This window comes from Triticum aestivum, chromosome 5A, assembly GCF_018294505.1.
Source record: "Triticum aestivum cultivar Chinese Spring chromosome 5A, IWGSC CS RefSeq v2.1, whole genome shotgun sequence".
Lineage (NCBI taxonomy): Eukaryota > Viridiplantae > Streptophyta > Magnoliopsida > Poales > Poaceae > Triticum > Triticum aestivum.
The window spans coordinates 579,004,135-579,009,208 of record NC_057806.1 but is presented as its reverse complement, the minus strand read 5'-3'; positions in this window follow the sequence as shown (position 1 = coordinate 579,009,208).

The following is a 5,074-nucleotide window of genomic DNA, read 5'->3' as shown; positions in this document are numbered from 1 at the left end:
AATTTACTGCCCACATAGTGAGGAAAATCCTATTTGCTGCACAGTGCGGCATATAGTCAGAGCTTCGCACATGACAGCCAAGACTAGGCCGGCCCATTTTCTTTTTTCCGTAATTTTTATTTTCATTTCTTTTGTTGTTTAATTTTTCTTTTTCCTTTGAAAATTTATTTTACTTTTTTGTTTTTTTTGTAAATTCGAATTTTCATAATTTCAATTTCGGTCAAATTTTTGAAAACTTTTCAGAAATTTGAAACAAATACTGTTTTAAATTACATTTTTGGTATTTTATTTTTTTATCGTTCCAAAAGTTGTTCAAAATTCATAAGATGATAATATTTTCCAAATTTGTTTGAGATATTCAAAAAAACAGTCACATTTTAAAAGTGTTCAAGATTAAAAAATATTCTTTTCGTACTGAAATGTTCAAAAATTGAAAATAATGTTTGCATTCCGAAAGCACATTTTTCTAAAGTTGTTCCGAATGTTGAAAACATGTTCCTGTTTATCACAAAGTCAAAAATATTCCTGATTTTATAAAAGGTTAATGTTTTCAAAAAATGTTCCGGTTTCAAATTATCTCTCCCGTTGCAACGCACGGGCATATGTGCTAGTTGTAATAACACGGAGTGTGATACGTCTCCAGCGTATCTATAATTTTTGACTGTTCCATGCTATTATAGTATTAATCTTTGATGTTTTATATGCAATTACAACCAATTATATATCATTTTTGTGATTGGCCTATTAACTTAGTACCCAATGTTAGTTGATGTTTTTTGCCTGATTTTGGTTTTCCAGACTATCAATACCAAACGAAGTTCAAATGCCATGAAACTTTTTGCAGATTTTTTCTGGATAAAAGAGACCCTGGAAGCTACGGGAGAGTGCCAAAAGATGAAGGAGGAGCCCACGAGGCACCAGGGCTCGCCCAGGGGGGTAGGCGCGCCATGGTGGCTTGTGGGGCTCATGTTCACCTGTTTGACCTAATTCTGCCTCTATAAATTCTCAAAAATCGGGAAACCAACAGAGAGCCACCCAAAATACTTTTTCTGCTGACGCAAGCTTTTGTTCTCGAGGGATCCCATCTGGAGGCCTTTTCCGACACTCTGCCGGAGGGGGAATTAATCACGGAGGGGCTCTACATCAACCTTGTTGCCCTTCCGATGATGTGTGACTAGTTTACCACAAACCTACGGGTCCATAGTTAGTAGCTAGATGACTTCTTCTCTCTCTTTGATCTTCAATACAATGTTCTCCTCGATGTTCTTGAAGATCTATTCGATGTAATCACTTTTTGCGATGTGTTTGTTGGGATCCGATGAATTGTGAGTTTATGATTAGATTATCCATGAATATTATTTGAGTCTTCTCTGAGCTCTTTTATGCATGATTATTATAGCTTTGTATTTCTCTTCGATCTATTGATTTGGTTTGGCCAACTAGATTGATTTTTCTTGCGATGGGAGAGGTGCTTTGTGATGGTTTCGATTTTGCGATGCTCAGACATGACACGTATTTGTGCGAGGATCAAGAAGAGGGGTCTCGAGGGGGGGGGGGTGATTAGACCCTTAACAAGCAAAAGTAGCAGCTTTTAAATTCTTCAAGTTAAGGTTGAGTTTCAGCACAAGTTAAAGCATTCACAATACATTTCAGGAAAGCATGAAAAGAGTATATGTAGCGGAATGAGTAAAAAGCATGCAAATTGCAAGAAAGTAAAGGGATTGGATTGGATTTTGCAAACGCAATGGAGACACGGAGATTTTTGGCATGGTTCCGATAGGTGGTGCTATCGTACGTCCACGTCGTTGATGGAGACTTCAACGAAGTAGGGCTCCACCCACGAAGGGTCCATGAAGAAGCAACCTTGTCTATCCCACCATGGCCATCGCCCACGAAGGACTTGCCTCAATCGGGTAGATCTTCACAAAGTAGGTGATCTCCTTGCCCTTACAAACTTCTTGGTTCAACTCCACATCTTGACGGAGGCTCCCAGGCGACACCTAACCAATCTAGGAGACACCACTCTCCAAAAGGTAATAGACGGTGTGTTGATGATGAACTCCTTGTTCTTGTGCTTCAAATGATAGTCTCCTAAACACTCAACTCTGTCGCACAGATTTGGATATGGTGGAAAGATGATTTGAGTGGAAAGCAACTTGGAGAAGGCTAGAAATCAAGATTCTTGTGGTAGGATTGGAATGTCTTGATCTCAACACATGAGTAGGTAGTTCTCTCTCAGAAAATGCATGGTGGAAGTGTAGGCATGTTCTGATGGATCTCTCTCAAATGGAGAAGGGGTGGAGGGGTATATATAGCCTCCACACAAAATCCAACCGTTACACACATTTGACCCATCTCGGTGAGTGTTGGGGATATACATAACAGGTAGGCCCACGAAGGGTCGAAATATCATGAAGCATGGGGTCCACACAACATGTGGGTCCAGGTTAATTTCATACAGACACACTATTCACTCGGACAAGCAGCATACTATCCACTCGACCAAGCAACATACCATCCACTCGGATGACAGTTCACCACTCGACCGTACGACTCACTCGGATATATGAAGGCCAGCAGGCAGCAAAGCAGTCGGCATCTTTCTAATAGTGAGGGCTTAATGGTGGGCTGGCATTATGGCATTCATATCCCACTTTGTAACGTAGGAGGTGAGGGGATGGCGCACTCTATATAAGCTACCCCCACCACTAGACTAAGGGGGGTCTCTTCTTCCACCTCTCTCTCTTTTCACCATTAGTCTCAGGACTTAGCTCAGGCATGGGGATCCGTTCCTCTCTCTCACACACATTGTAATCTCCGGATATATACTCAGATAAAACAAAGCCTCTCCGGAGCACGAGACGTAGGGTTGTTATCTCCACCGTGAGAGGCCCGAACTCGCTAAAACCACCGTGTCACCCATATGCATCTCGATAGATCATGCTCCGTTATACTACCCCTATTCTACTGTCAGACTTAGAACCACGACAGTTGGCGCCCACCGTGGGGCATGGCGTCTATCGAGCCATGGTGCAAATGGTTTTTTCTTCAATCTTCGGCAGCGGATCAACTACCATCACCAGATAAACTGGCTGCTGGAGTTCTGGTCATCACGCCATTCGTACAAACAAAAGGATCAGGGAGTTGCTCATCTCAACTTGTCCTCTTTACAATCAAAGATTGCAATGATCTAACTACGGACGCCTCCCTTTCTTCCGCTTGGCGGCTCGGCTCCCGGACGATGAAGCGTCGTCATCCGCTCGCCATCTTCTGGCGTACTCATGGGTGACGCCATCGTCGAGCGTGCACACACGCACCGCCGCTAATGCTCGGCCTGGTTCCCCGACTGATTGAACGCGTCTACCAGTGGTCCGGTCGACCCGGCTCCTTAGTGAAATACAGCAACCAACGCTCGCGCTGGCCTCGCCCTTGGCTGCGCCGGCCCGCGACTGGACTACGGCCAGCTGCTCATCCTCCTCATCGCCACCTCTCGGCCGCCGTCTGGTTCCGACCAGACCGGCCGTCATCATCGTTTCCAACCTCGTCGTTGAGCCACATGCATGACCATCGTCACCGTTCACCTCGCCGTCGGCTCCGGCCTCGCGTTCTCGGCTGCTCGCCGGCGACCTCCGCGGTGGCGGCGCAGGCGCGCATCGCTGTTACCTCTGGTGCCAGTCGCCTGCGACGGTCTCTGACTCTCTGTGATGGAGGCGCGCTGCGGCGGGGACCTTCAAAGCAGCCTCGACCCTCAAGCGACGATCGTGCGGAATTGAGGGAATAAACGTCTGGTAAGTGCAGGCATAACGTATGCCATTTAATGAGTGATAACTGCATGCAGGAAAAAAGGAACGGAAGGACAACTCCCACACGTACGCAGGTAACGCGGCTCCACCGGCAATCATTAAGAGCATGCCTAAATAACGTCGGTCTCATAATTCCGTCAAGCATGGATCGATCGCTTCGTTAAGGTAATCGCCTTATTAACCGGCCAATTGACGGGAGTTACTAACGCTACTTAATTGCTGCGGCCAGAACCAGGCCGTTTCCACAGCTTCCACAGATTCCGCGCCAGTTAATTCATGCATGCATGCATGCATGACTAGCCAGCCTTCAACTTCATGGCCGTATTTGCTAGTGCTAACTTGCAGGGTCACCCGACGGATCTTCAATCGGATAGCTGCGAACCAGATTCGATCAGAGTTCAGACCGATGAATCCACTCGGACGCAGACTCAAGTTCACTCGGCAACGGACCCAAATTCACTCGGACGCCCCGTGTGTCGCCACTCTACGGGACGCGTCTACGTCACTCGGACGCCTCGCTCGTCGCCACTGCGCGGCACGCGCCTCTACTTCACCAGGACGCCCCGCGCATCGTCACTCCGCGGGACGCGTCTACTTCACTCGGACGCTCCGCGCGTCACCACTCTACGGGACGCGTCTACGTCACTCGGACGCCTCGCTCGTCGCCACTGCGCGGCACGCGCCTCTACTTCACCAGGACGCCCCGCGCATCGTCACTCCGCGGGACGCGTCTACTTCACTCGGACGCTCCGCGCGTCGCCACTCTGCGGGACGCGTCTACGTCACCAGGACGCCCCGCATCGGTTGGTCACCTCATCACCACTCGACCGCTCCGAGCCTCGTCAATTGGTTGGTCACCTCATCACCACCCGGTAACCCCGCGACACAGTTTTTACAATCTCATAAATGATTGTTATTCTTTTTATATGCTCTCAATCCCCCAGTGGGTGACTTAGTTGCGAATCCGTCTCGCCTAAGTTTCAAAAAAATCCTACCGAGTGGAGAGCAACCCTCCCACTCGGGGGCTTAGCTGCAGTCCAGTACTCGCCTAAGTTTCAAAAAAATTCTACCGAGTGGAGAGCAACCCTCCCACTCGGGGGCTTAGCTGCAGTCCGGTACTCGCCTAAGTTTCAAAAAAATCCTACCGAGTGGAGAGCAACCCTCCCACTCGGGGGCTTAGCTGCAGTCCGGTACTCGCCTAAGTTTCAAAAAAATCCTACCGAGTGGAGAGCAACCCTCCCACTCGGGGGCTTAGCTGCAGTCTAGTACTC